Source organism: Suricata suricatta, chromosome X (genome assembly GCF_006229205.1).
Source record: "Suricata suricatta isolate VVHF042 chromosome X, meerkat_22Aug2017_6uvM2_HiC, whole genome shotgun sequence".
Taxonomy (NCBI): domain Eukaryota; kingdom Metazoa; phylum Chordata; class Mammalia; order Carnivora; family Herpestidae; genus Suricata; species Suricata suricatta.
In genome coordinates, this window is record NC_043717.1 from 44,085,927 (window position 1) to 44,099,154 (window position 13,228).

Sequence of the window (13,228 nt, forward strand, 5' to 3'; positions counted from 1 at the left end):
ACCATATGTTTGCACTCATAGGTCTAACAGGAAATTTTCAGAATGATCTAGCTTCAAGAAAAGCAAGCAGTTAGTAGTGCTTAAGAAAAATTGATTCAGTACCTAATGGATAGTTGATACCTGTCACAACACAGCATTTTATATACTGTTAAGTGAAACTGCAATACAATCTAAGTTTATGTTGGGAGTGTTTGCTGTATCATTGGATTTAATGAAATGTTTAGAGGTGCAGTAGGCATGACTTTGAGTAGATAATGAAAGAAAATGCAAAATGCTGATTGATTCATGATGTGGTTTCATCTTAGCTTGGGCAAACTATGCAGTATTTAATACATAGTAGCAGAATATTTACTATTGAAGCTTGAAAAGATGTGAGTTCTTTGTGTACAATCTTTCATTTATGCATGTGAGAGGGGTTTCTTTTTTTTAATATTTTTACAATGTAGTACTTGTTTTGCTTGTTGGGGGTGTTTGCTTATTTAATATATTCCGTCAAGGACAGAAATTACATGCTGGTTTTGATCCCCATAGGAAGTGTGTCTTGGGTTTTTCCATTATTATTTTCTTTACTTTTTTTTTCCTCTTCTTTTTTTGGTGGTGGGGTGGCTATGTTTAAATGAAGTTGCTTTTACAACACCAAAGACCTAGTCATCCATTTCCTACATAAAAGGTAGCTACTTTTTTGCATGGACCTCAAGTATATTGTAATATAGAGGTGGAATTTAAGGAAAGGTATTAAGCAGGCTGTGTTGTAGCTTATGGGCAAGTAACAAATTGTATCATTTATCTTGAATGTATCATAGATAAGCTGCTATATAACGATTGCCACTTCAGATAGCTGTGAAATTAGGTGATTAACTAGTTGTTACTTAACCTTCTATTTCTGTATAAGTCTAATTACATGAAATGGAAGTTGGGGTTTTGATTTTTTACTTTGCTTTTCTGTTTGGAGTGTCATCGTAACTACTGTATTGTATATGATGGAAAAAAATTCCATATGTTAAAAAAATAAATTGTGTTATATTCAAAAAAATTAAAAAATTTAAAAAAATTAAAAAACTGTCAAAAAAACAGAAATACAACCAATTATCAGGGAGTACTATGAAAAATTATATGTCAAGAAACTGAACAACATAGGAGGAATGGACAAATTCCTAAACACACATGCACTACCACATTCAAATGGGAGGAGTAGAAAATCTAAATCAACCCATAACCAGTGAAGAAATCAAATCCCTTATCAAAAATCTCCCAGTGAGTAAGAGCCCGTGATCAGATGGCTTCCCTGGGGAATTCCGCTAGGCATTTAAATCAGAGTAAATTTCTGTGTGTCTTCTTCAATTTCCTTCATAAGTCTTCTATAGTTTTCAGCATACAGGTCTTTTGGTTAGGTTTATTCCTAGGTATTTTAAGGTTTTTCATGCAATTGTGAATGGGATCAGTTTCTTGATTTCTCTTTTTGTTGCTTCATTTTTGGTGTATAGGATGCAACTGATTTCTGTACATTGACTTGTACCCTGCAACATTACTGAATTCATTGATCAGTTCTAGAAGGCTTCTGGTGGAGTCAGCCGGGTTTCCCATGTAGACAATCATGTCATCTGGGAAAAGGAAAAGTTTGACTTCTTCTTTGCCAATTCTGATGCCTTTGATTTCCTTTTGTTGTCTGATTGCTGATGCTAGGAATTCCAACACTATGTTAAACAACAGTGGTGAGAGTGGACATCTCTGTCGTGTCCCTGATTTCAGGGGCAAAGCTTTCAGTTTTTCCCCATTGAGGATAACATTGGCTGTGGGCTTTTCGTAAATGGCTTTTACGATGTTTAAGTAAGTTCCTTCTATCCCGACTTCCTCGAGGGTTATTATTAGGAAGAGATGTTGTGTTTTGTCAAATGCTTTTTCTGCATCTATCGACAGGATAATATGATTTTTATCTTTTCTTTTGTTAATGTGATGTATCACATTAATGGATTTGCGAATATTGAACCAGCCTTGTAACCCAGGAATAAATCCCACTTGATCATAATGGATTATACTTTTTATATGCTGTTGAATTCGATTTGCTAGTATCTTGTTGAGTATTTTTGCATCTGTATTCATTAAGGATATTGGCCTGTAGTTCTCTTTTTTTGTTGGGTTCTGCCTGGCTTAGGAATCAAAGTGATATGTACTTGGAATATAATAGAGAACCCAGAACTGGACCCACGAATATATGGCCAATTAAACTTTGACAAAGCAGGAAAGAGTATCCGATGGAAAAAAGACAACCTCTTCAACAGGTGCTGTTGGGAGAGCTGGACAGCAATATGTAGAAAAATGAAATTAGATCACTTTCTTACACCACTCACAAAAATAAACTCAAAATGGATTAAGGATCAGAATGTGAGACAGGAAACCATCAAAACCCTAGAGAAGAAAGCAGGAAATAGCCTCCTAGACCTTAATCGCAGCAATTTCCTCCTCCACACATCCCCAGAGGCAAGGGAATCAAGAACTATTGGGACCTCATCAAGCTAAAAAACATCTGCAAGTCAAAGAAACAATCAAAAAACTAACAGGCAACCTGAGAGAATGGGAAACAATAGTGGCAAATGGCATATCAAATAAAGGGCTAGTATCCAAAATCTACAAGGAACTCACTAAACTCCATACCCAAAAAATGAATGACCCAGTGAAGAAATGGGCAGAAGATGTGAATAGACACTTCTCCAAAGAGGACATCCAGATGGACGACAGGCACATGAAACGATGCTCAGCATCACTCTTCATCAGGGAAATACAAATCAAAACCACACTGAGATAACACCTCATACCGGTCAGAGTGGCTAAAATGAACAAATCAAGAGACTATAGATGCTGGCGAGGATGTAGAGAAACAGGCACCCTCCTACACTGTTGGTGGGAATGTAAACTGCTGGAGCCCCTCTGGTAAACAGTGTGGAGGCTCCACAAAATACTATTGATAGACCTCCCCTATGACCCAGCAATAGCACTGCTAGGGATTTACCCAAAGGATACAGAAGGGCTGATGCATAGGAGCACATGCACCCCAATATTCATAGCGGCACTTTCTACACTAGCCAAATAATGGGAAGAGCCTAAATGTCCATTAACTGATGAATGGATCAAGATGTGGTTTATCTATACAATGGAATACTACAGGGCTATGAGGAAGAATAAAATTTGGCCATTTGTAGCAAAATGGATGGACCTTGAAAGTGTCATGCTAAGCGAAATAAGTCAGGCAGAAAAGGATAGATACCATATGTTTGCACTCATAGGTCTAACAGGAGAAACTTAACAGAGGACCATAGGGAGAGGAAGGGGGAAAGAGAGCTGGGGAGACTGAGGGACACAAATCATGAGAGATTACTGAATATTGAAAACAAACCATGGACTGAAGAGGGAGGGGGATGGAGAGAAGGGGATGATGCTCACGGTGGGGGGCACTTGTGGGGAGAAGCACTGGGTGTTATATGGAAACCAATTCGACAATAAACTATTAAATAAAAAAATAAAAATAAAAAAATCAGGGTTAATACCCATTTTTCTCAAGCTATTCCAAAAAAAACAGAAATACAGGGAAAATTTTGGACTCATTCTACAAAGCCAGCATCACTTTGATTCCCAAACCAGACAGAGACCCAACAAAAAAGAGAACTACAGGCCAATATCCTTGATGAATACAGATACAAAAATACTCAACAAGATACTAGCAAGACGAATTCAACAGTATATAAAAATAATTATCCACCATGATCAAGTAGAATTCATTCTGGGTTACAGGGATAGTTCAATATTTGCAAATCCATAAATGTGATACATCACATTAAACAACAACAAAAAAGATAAAAACTATATGATCCTGTCAATAGATGCAGAGAAACCATTTGACAAAATAATGAATCCTTACTTAATAAAAACCCTGGAGAAAATTAGGATAGAATGAAATTACTTAAACATCATAAAAGCCATTTATGAAAAGACCATAGCTAATATCCTCAATGGGGAAAATCTGAGAGCTTTCCCCTTGAGATCACTAACATGACAGAGAAGTCCACTCTCACCACTGCTGTCTAACATAGGGCTTGAAGTCCTAGCATCAGCAATTAAATAACAACAAAAACAACAAAAAAATAAAATGCATCAGAATTGGAAAAGATGAAGTCAAACTTGTACTATTTACAGATGACTTGATGCTCTACATGGAAAACCTGACCGACTCCACCAGAAGCTAACTAGAACTGACCCATGAATTTAGCAAAGTCACAGGGTACAACATCAACGTACAGAAATTGGTTGCATTTTTATACACCAATAATGAAGCAATAGAAAGTGAAATCAAGAAACTCATCCCATTCACAATTGCACGAAAAACCATACAACACATAGGAATAATCCTAACCAAAGATGTAAAAGATCTGTATGATGAAAACTATAGAAAATTTATTAAAAAAATTGAAGAACACACAAAGAAATGGAAAAAGTTCCATGCTAATCAATCAGAAGAATAAACACTGTTTAAATGTCATTATTACCCAAAGCAATCTACACATTCAAAGCCATCCCCATCAAAATTGCACCAGCATTCCTCTCAAAGCTCAAACTATCCTAAAATTTGTATGGAACCACAAAAGACCCTGAAGAGGCAAGTATTATTGAAGAAGAAAACCAAAATGGGAGGCATCACAATCCCAGACTTTAGCCTCTACTACAAAGCTGTCATCATCGAGACAGTATGGTATTGGCACAAAAACAGACACATAGACCAATGGAATAGAATAGAGAACTCAGAATTGGACCCACAAATGTATGGCCAATTAGACTTTAACAAAGCAGGAAAGAGTGTCCAATGAAAAAAAAGCCTCTTTAATAGATGATGTTGGGGGAACTGGACAGCAACATGCAAAAGAATGAAACTAGACCACTTTCTTACACCACTCACAAAAATAAACTCAAAATGGATGAAGGACCTGAATGTGAGACAGGAAACCATCAAAAACTAGAGAAAGCAGGAAACTGTCTCTTTGACTTCAACAGCAGCCAATTTCCTCCTCGACACATCCTCAAAGGCAGGAGAAATCAAGAGCAAAAGTGAACTATTGGGACCTCATCAAGATAAAAAGCTTCCGCAATGCAGAAGGAATGCAATGCAATGCAAAGGAAACAATCAAGAAAACTAAGAGGCAACCAACAGAATGGGCAAAGATAGTGGCAAATGGCATATCAGATAAAGGGCTAGTATCCAAAATCTACAAGGAACTCACCAAACTCCACACCCGAGAAACGAATAATCCAGTGAAGAAATGGGCAGAAGACATGAATAGACAGTTCTCCAAAGGGGACATCCAGATCCCCTACAGACACATGAAACGATGCTCAGCATCACTCATCATCAGAAAAATATAAATCAAAACCACACTAAGATACCACCTCACACCGGTCAGAGTGGCTAAAATGAACAAAACAGGGAACCATATATGCTGGTGAGGATGTGGAGGAACGGGCACCCTCCTACACTGTTGGTGGGAATGTAAACTGGGGGAGCCCCTCTGGAAAACAGTGTGGAGGTCCCTCTAAAAATTAACACTAGAACTCCCCTATGACGCAGCAATAGTACTGCTAGGGATTTTCCCAAGGGATACAGAAGTGCTGATGCATAGGGGCACATGTACCCCAATGTTCATAACTGCAGTTTCGACAACAGCCAAATCATGGGAAGAGCTTAAATTTCTATCAACTGACAAACAAATCAAGAAGATGTAGTATATATATATATAATGGAATACTACATGGCAATGAGAAAAAATGAAATCTGGCCATTTGTAGTAACATGCATAGAACTCGAGGGTATCATGCCAAGTGAAATAAGTCAGGCAGAGAAGGACAGATACCATATGTTTTCACTCATACATGTAACAGGAGAAAGTTAACAGAGGACCATGTGGGAGGGGAAGGTGGGGAAAAGAGTAAGGCAGAGGGAGGGAGGCAAATCATGAGAGACTCTTGAATAGTGAAAACAAACTGAGGGCTGAAAGGGGAGGGGCAATGCAGAAGGTGGGTGATTGGCATGGAGGAGGGCAATTGTGGGGACTAGCACTGGGTGTTTTATGGAACCCAACTTGACATTAAACTATAAAAAAAAATTAGTGTATGTGTATGTATGGGAAAATGTCTAGAAAACTACGAAGGTTTCATTTCTGAGAGGTAAGTTAACCAGAAATTTTAACTTTATATTTTTCTGTAATTTCTAAAAAGCATAAGTAAAGTTATTTTCAAAAAGCTATTTTCAGAAGTAAAACTTTCACTATTGACAAGTGACACATTATTATACACAGACAATCTAAAACTTTAGCAAAAAATTGCTAGAATTGATAAATGAATTCAGTAAAGTCACAGGATACAAAATCAATGTGCAGAAATCTGTTGCATTTCTATACACTAATAATGAAGCAGCAGAAAGAGAAATCAAGAAAGTAATCCCACATAGAATTGCACCAAAAATAATGATACCCAGGAATAAACCCAACTAAAGAGGTAGAGACCTGTACTCTAAAAACCGTAAAACATGATAACAGAAATTGAAGAGGACAGAAAGAAATGGAGGCATCCCATGGTCATGAAATGGAAAAAACTATTATTAAAATTCCTATACTACCCAAAGCAATCTACATATTTAATGCAATCCCTATCCAAATACCACCATCATTTTTTATAGAACTAGAATAAAATATCCTAAAATTTACATGGAACCACAAAAGGCTACAAATAGAAAAAGGAATTTTGAAAATGAGAAACAAAGCTGGAAGTATCATAATTCCAGACTTCTATTTATATTACAAACCTGTAGTTATCAAAACAGTATGATACTGACAGAAAAGTAGACACATAGATCAACAGAATAGAAAATCCAGAAGTGAACCCACAAAAATGGTTAATTCGTCTTTGATAAAACAGGAAAGAATATGAAATGGAAAACGAATGGTCTCTTCAACAAATGGTGTTGGAAAAACTGGACAGCTATATGCAAAAGAATGAAACTGGACTAGTTTCTTTCACTATGCACAAATATAAACTTGAAATAGATTTAAGACCTATATATGAGACCTAAAACCATAAAATTCCTAGAGAAGCGCACAGGCAGTAACGTCTACGACATTGGCTGAAGCATCATTTTTCTAGATATGTCTCCTGAGGCAAGGGAAACAAAAGTAGAAATAAATTATTGGGACTTCATCAAAATAAAAAGCTTCTGCATAGCAAAGGAAATAATCAACAAAACTAAAAGGCAACCTATGGAATAGGCGAAGATATCTGCAAATGATGTATCCAATAAACCTTTGGTCAATATCCAAAATGTATATAGAACTTAAACAACTCAACATCCAGAAAACAAATAATCCAATTTAAAAATGGACAGAAGAAAAGAACAGGTATTTCTCCAAAGAAGACATCTCAGATAACCAACAGACACAAAGTGTTCAACATCACTTATCATCAGGGAAATACGAATCAAAATTACAATATCACTTCACATCTGTCCCAATGGCTAAAATTGAAAACACAAGAAACAACAAGTATTGATGAGGAGGCAGAGAAAAAGGAACGCATTTGCACTGTTGGTCGTAATGCAAACTGGTGCAGCCACTGTGGAAAACAGTATGAAGGTTCTTCAAAAAGCTAAAAATAGGAGTGCCTGGGTGGCTCAGTCAGCTGAGTGTCCAACGTCGGCTCAGGTCATGATCTCACGGTTCGTGGGTTCAAGTCCCGCATGGGGCTCTGTGCTGACAGCTCAGAGCCTGGAGCCTGTTTCCGATTCTGTGTGTCCCTCTCTCTCTGCCCCTCCCCTGCTCATGATCTATCTCTCTCAGTCTCTCAAAAATAAATAAATGTTTAAAAAAATTTTAAGCTAAAAATAGAACTACACTATGATCCAGGAACCACAGTACTGGGTATTTATCCAAAAAATACAAAAACACTAATGCAAAGAGATACATGCACCTCTATATTTATAGCAGCATTATTTACAATAGCCAAATCATGGAAACAGCCCAGTGTCTGCCAACTGATGAATGGACAAAGAATATATGGTATATATGCGCAAAGGAATAGTATTCAGCCAGAAAAAAGAAATGAAATCTTGCCATCTGCAACATGGATGGAGGTAGAGAGTATAATGCTAAGTGAAACAATTAAATCAGAGAAAGACAAATACCATATGATTTCTCTAATATATAGAATTTAAGAGACAAAACAAATGAGCAAAGGAAAAGAGAGACAAATCAAGAAACAGACTCTTGGGGCACCTGTGTGGCTCAGTTGGTTAAGCGTCTGACTCTTGATTTTGGATTGGGTCATGATCTCACAGTTTGGGAGTTCAAAAGCCCTGTGTCTGACTCTGTGCTAACTGTGTAGAGCCTCCTTGGGATTCTCACTATCCCTCTCTCTACCTCTCCCCAACTTGTAAGCATGATCTCTCTCTCTCAAAATAAATACCTATACATTAAGGTAAAAGGAAACAGACTCTTAACTATACAGAATGAACTCATGGTTACCAGAAGGGAAATAGGTGGGGGAATTGCGTTATATGGGTGATTGGCATTAAGGAGGGCACGTCTTGTGATGAGCACTGAATATTGTATGTAAGTGAGGAATCACTAAATCCTACACCTGAAACTAATATCACACTATCGTAACTAGTTGGAATTTTAATAAAAACTTGAAAGGAAAAAAACTGGTGTTCTATACTAAAACAAGTATCAGTGTTAAGTCCAAACTATTAACACAATGTTTCAAAACTGAATGCAGAGTTAAAAACTGAGAATATTAACATGTATAATATGATAAATATATTTCATAATTGCTATCCCTACAAAACAAAAGTTTGCCTTTTCCTCATATACCTTATATTAGTAATACACAGATAATCAGTCTTTTGGCTCATTCCACCAACCTCCCAAATTGCAGATTTCAACTGTGCTTCTATATCAGAGATTGGCTGCTTACTAGAGAATGAAAGCAACCTGAAAGGTTTCTATCCTTTCAACATCCTCAACATTCCAACTAATTTATACTGTAAAAGGGAGAAGGCTAAATAATGTTCCAGTAAATCAATCCAAATGACTAATGTCCTTATCATTACCAGCTTCTACATTCTGAAGACATCCTAAGCAATATGTGTCTTTTGAGAACATTTTTTACAATGTTCAGTAAATACATCGATTCTTTACACCAATTTCCCTTCAGTCAGAATAAAGTAATTTCACATAAACAAAATAATGTGCTACATACTGGGTCATAAAACAGCCCTCCATAAATATAAAAGAATTGAGATCATATCATGCACACTTTCAGATCACAATGCTATGAAACTCGAAATCAACCACAGGAAGAAGTCTGGAAAACCTTCAAAAATATGGAGGTTAAAAACTACCCTACTAAAGAATGATTGGGTCAATCAGGCAATTAGAGAGGAAATTAAAAAATATATGGAGACGAATGAAAATGAGAATACAGCAATTCAAACTCTCTGGGATGCAGCAAAGGCAGTCTTAAGAGGGAAGTTCATTGCAATACAGGCCTACCTCAACAAATCAGAGAAAGCACAAACTCAAAACCTAACAGAGCACCTAAGGAAACTAGAAAGGGAGCAGCAAAAACACCCCAAACCCAGCAATAGAAAAGAAATAATAAAGATCAGAGCAGAATTAAACAAGATAGAATCCAGAAAAACAATTGAACAGATCAATGAAACCAAGATTTGGTTTTGTGAAAAAATAAACAAAATTGATAAATCTCTAGCTAGGCTCCTCAGAAAGAAAAGAGAAAACATGCAAATAGACAAAATCATGAAGGAAAATGGATCTATTACAACAGACCCCTCAGAAATACAAGCAATCTTCAGAGATTACTATGAAAAATTATATGCCAACAAACTGGACAATCTAGAAGAAATAGACAAATTTCTAAACACACATGCACTACCAAGATTCAAACGGGAAGAGATAGAAAATCTGAAGAGACCCATAACCAGTGATGAAATCGAATCAGTTATCAAAAATCTCCCAACGAATAAAAGCCCAGGGCCAGATGGATTTCCAGCGGAGTTCTACCAGATGTTTAAAGCAGAGTTAACGCCGATCCTTTTCAAGCTATACCAAAAAATAGAAATGGAAGGAAGACTACAGGACTCATTCTACGAGGGACATATCACTCTTATTCCTAAGCCAGGCAGAGACCCAATGAAAAAAGAGAACTACAGGCCAATATCCTTAATGAATACAGATGCAAAAATACTCAACAAGATACTAGCAAATCGAATTCAACAGCATATAAAAAGTATAATACGTTATGATCAAGTGGGATTTATTGCTGGGTTACAAGGCTGGTTCAACATATGCAAATCCATTAATGTGATACACCACATCAACAAAACAAAAGAAAAAAATCATATGATGCTATCAATAGATGCTGAAGAAGCATTTGACAAAATACAACATCCCTTCTTAATAAAAACTCTCGAGAAAGTTGGGATAGAAGGAACTTACCTAACATCATAAAAACCATTTACAAAAAGCCCACAGCCAATGTTTTCCTCAATGGGGAAAAACTGAAAGCTTTCCCCCTGAAATCAGGGATTCGACAGGGATGTCTACTCTCACCACTGTTGTTTAACATAGTGTTGGAATTCCTAGCATCAGCAATCAGACAACAAAAGGAAATCAAAGGAATCAGAATCGGCCAAGAAGAAGTCAAAATTTCCCTTTTCCAGACGACATGATAATCTACATGGAAAACCCGGCAGACTCCACCAGAAGCCTTCTAGAACTGATCAAAGAATTCAGTAATGTTGCAGGGTACAAAGTCAACGTACAGAAATCAGTTGCATTCTTATATACTAAAAATGAAGCAACAGAAAGAGAAAGCAAGAAACGGATCCCATTCACAATTGCACGAAAAACGATAAAATACCTAGGAATAAACCTAACCAAAGATGTAAAAGACCTGTGTGCTGAAAACTATAGAAGACTTATGAAGGAAATTGAAGACGACACCAAGAAATGGAAAAACATTCTGTGCTCATGTATCTGAAGAATAAACATTGTAAAAATGTCATTATTACCCAAAGCAATTTACACATTCAATGCAATCCCCATCAAAGTTGCACCAGCAGTCTTCTCAAAGCTAGAGCAAACTATCTTCAAATTCATATGGAATCACAAAAGACCCCGAGTAGCCAAAGTAATATTGAAGAAGAAAATCAACACGGGAAACATCACAATCCCAGACTTTAGCCTCTACTACAAAGCTGTCATCATCAAGACAGTATGGTACTGGCACAAAAACAGACACATGGACCAATGGAATAGAATAGGGAACCCAGAACTGGACCCACAAATGTACGGCCAATTAATCTTTGACAAAGCAGGAAAGAGTGTCCAATGAAAAAAAGACAGCCTCTTCAACAGGTGGTGTTGGGAGAGCTAGACAGCAACATGTAGAAAAATGAAATTAGATCACTTTCTGACACCATTCACAAAAATAAACTCAAAATGGATAAAGGATCTGAATGTGAGACAGGAAATCATAAAAATGCTTGAGGAAAAAGCAGGAAATAGCCTCCTAGGTCTCAATCGCAGCAATTTCTTCCTCGACACATCCCCAGAGACAAGGGAATCAAGAACAAAAATGAACTACTGGGACCTCATCAAGATAAAAAGCTTCTGCAAGGCAAAGGAAACAATAAAAAAAACTAATAGGCAACCAACAGAATGGGAAAAGGTAGTGGCAAATGGCATACCAGAAAACGGGCTAGTATCCAGAATATACAAGGAGCTCACTAATCTACATACACAAAAAATGAATGACCCAGTGAAGAAATGGGCAGAAGACCTGAATAGACAGCTCTCCAAAGAGGACATCCAGATGGCCAACAGACCCATGAAACGATGCTCAGCGTCACTCATCATCAGGGAAATTCAAATCAAAACCACACTGAGATACCACCTCACACCAGTCGGAGTTGTTAAAATGAACAACTCAAAAGACTATCGATGCTGGCGAGGGTGTGGAGAGACGGGCACCCTCTGACACTGTTGGTGGCAATGTAAACTGGTGCAGCCGCTCTGGAAAACAGTGTGGAGGCTCCTCAAAAAACTATCGATAGACCTCCCCTACGACCCAGCAATAGCCCTGCTAGGGATTTACCCAAGGGATAAAGAAGTGCTGAGGCATAGGAGCACATGTACCCCAATGTTCATAGCGGCACATTCTACAATAGCCAAATCATGGAAAGAGCCTAAATGTCCATCACCTGATGAATGGATCAAGAAGATGTGGTATATATATACAATGGAGTACTAGATGGCAATGAGAAAGAATGATATATGGCCATTTGTAGGAAAGTGGATGGACCTTGACGGTGTCATGCTAAGAGAAATAAGTCAGGCAAAGAAGGATAGATACCATTTGTTTGCATTCATAGGTCTAACAGGAGAGACCTGGTAGGGGACCATGGGGAGAGGAAGGGGGAAAGAGGGCGGGAAACAGTGAGGGACACAGATCAAGGGAGACTACTGAATACTGAAGACGAACCATGGACTGAAAGGGGAGGGTGAGGGAGGGAGGGGGTGATGGTCATGGTGGGGGGCACTTGTGGGGAGAAGCACTGGGTGTTATATGGAAGCCAATTTGACAATAACTATTATTAAAAATAAATTAATAAATAAACAGGATAAATAAAATAATGTGCTAAATAGCATTTTTACATAAATGGTCTAATACCCTAGATTCATAATCTCTCTATAGAGAAACGAGACTAACATTACTTCTCAATTTGTACACATTTTCATTTAATGGAATTAACTACTTTATAGAGGAAGTTACAATGAAGAATAAATGAGATGACACTGCTTGATACATTATAGGTTCTCAATGTCAGCTCCCTAACTATAAAATTTATTCCTTTAGACAGTCTGAGAAACTGGTCTTAATATATTAAAACTGTCTTTACCAGAATAAACTTACCATTTTTTAATGTTGATTTTTTTTTTAGCGGGTGTTATTTATTTTTTTTCCTCCATAATATTTTATTGTCAAATTGTTTTCCATACAACACCCAGTGCTCTTCCCCCCAAGTGCCCTCCACCATCACCACCACCTCTTTTCCCCCCTCCCCCTTCCCCCTCAACCCTCAGTTCATTCTCAGCATTCAATAGTCTCTCAAGTT

The 13,228-nt window shown here is 37.4% G+C and overlaps 1 protein-coding gene across 1 annotated transcript in view; it reads right to left on the reverse strand.

Moving 5' to 3' along the window:
* Positions 1–13,228, reverse strand: part of WNK3 (WNK lysine deficient protein kinase 3) — a 175,942-nt gene that overhangs the window by 81,017 nt on the left and 81,697 nt on the right. The gene's annotated exons all lie outside the window — the stretch shown is intronic.